The 1,516-nt window shown below is 34.9% G+C and overlaps 1 protein-coding gene across 1 annotated transcript in view; it reads left to right on the forward strand.

The window, feature by feature from the left end:
- The window catches only part of CSN3 (casein kappa), a 3,161-nt gene that overhangs the window by 357 nt on the left and 1,288 nt on the right, over positions 1-1,516 (forward strand). The gene's annotated exons all lie outside the window — the stretch shown is intronic.

The following is a 1,516-nucleotide window of genomic DNA, read 5'->3' on the forward strand; positions in this document are numbered from 1 at the left end:
AATGAAGTAATTTTGATCAAAGAAGCTGAGAATTGTACCCAGATAGTCTTGCTTTAAATTCTATGCTCTTTAAAAACTGATATATAGAACAATGGAACCCAATAAAGAACCCAGAGATAAATCCAGGTATATATGGTGAACTAATTTTCATCAAGGACACCAAAAAGAAAGGACACTCTCTTCAATAAATATTGCTGGGTAAAATGAATATTCACATGCAAAAGAATGAAATTGGACCTATATCTTACCTTACATACAAAAATCAACTCAAAATGGATAAAAGAGCTAAACGTAAGATGCGAAACCATAAATTCCTGGAAGGCTACACAGGGGGAAAGCTCCTTGACACTGGCCTTGGCAATAATTTTTTTGGATATCACTACAAAAGTTCTGACTATAAAATGAAAAATAAGTAAATGGAACTATATCAAACTAAAAGACTTCTGCACAGCAAAGGAAACAATCAATAAAATGAAAAGACAGCCCACAGATTGGGAGAAATATTTGTAAACCATATATCTGATACAGGTTAATATCCGAAATATATAAAGAACACACAAAACTCAATAGCAGAAAAACAGATAATCTGATTAAAAAATGAACATAGGACATAAATAGACATTTCTCCGAAGACGAAAGAGTGGTCAACAAGTATACGAAAGGTTGCTCAACATCACTAACCATTGGAGAAATGCAAATCAAAACCACAATGAGATTTTAACTCACAATTGTTAGGATGGCTATTAAAAAGACAAGTGATAACAAGTGTTGGCGAGGGTATGAAAAAGAGAAAAACTTTGGACACTGCTGGTGGGAATACACTGTGGAAGACTGTGGAGATTCCTAAGGAAATCCAAAATAGAACTACCTATCAACAATGTACAAGTGTTCCTATCTGTCTGCATCCACGGCAACATTTGTTGTTTTGGGACTTTTTGATAAAAGCCATTCTCACTAGAGTTAAGTGGTATCTCATTGTGTTTTGATTTGCATTACTCTGATGATTAGAGATGTTGAGCATTTTTTTCATATGTTTGTTGGCCACTAGTCTACCTTATATTGAAAAGTTTCTGTTCACATCTTTTGCCCACTTTTTAATGGTGGTGTTTGATTTTTTTCTTGCTGATTTGCTTGAGTTCTATAGATTCTAGTTATCAGCCCTTTATTGGATATATGGCACGCAAATATTTTCTCCCATTCTGTAGGCTATTTGGCTCTGTTGAATGTGTCCTTGGCTGTGCAGAAGCTTTTAAACTTGAGCAGGTCCCATTTATTTATTTTTGTCGTTGCTGTGATTGCTTTTGGAGTCTTCATAAATTCTTTGCCTAGGGCTGCAAACTAGTACAACCTCTATGGAAAGAAGTATGGAGATAGCTCAAAGAGCTAGAAGTAGAACTACCATTTGATCAAGCAATCCCACTACCATGTATTCACCCAAAGGAAAAAAAGATACTCTATAAAAAAGATGCCTGCACTTGAACATTTATAGCAGCACAATTCACAATTGCAAAGATGT

The sequence above is a fragment of the Propithecus coquereli genome, unplaced genomic scaffold, assembly GCF_000956105.1.
Source record: "Propithecus coquereli isolate 6110/MARCELLA unplaced genomic scaffold, Pcoq_1.0 Scaffold64, whole genome shotgun sequence".
In the NCBI taxonomy this organism is placed as follows: domain Eukaryota; kingdom Metazoa; phylum Chordata; class Mammalia; order Primates; family Indriidae; genus Propithecus; species Propithecus coquereli.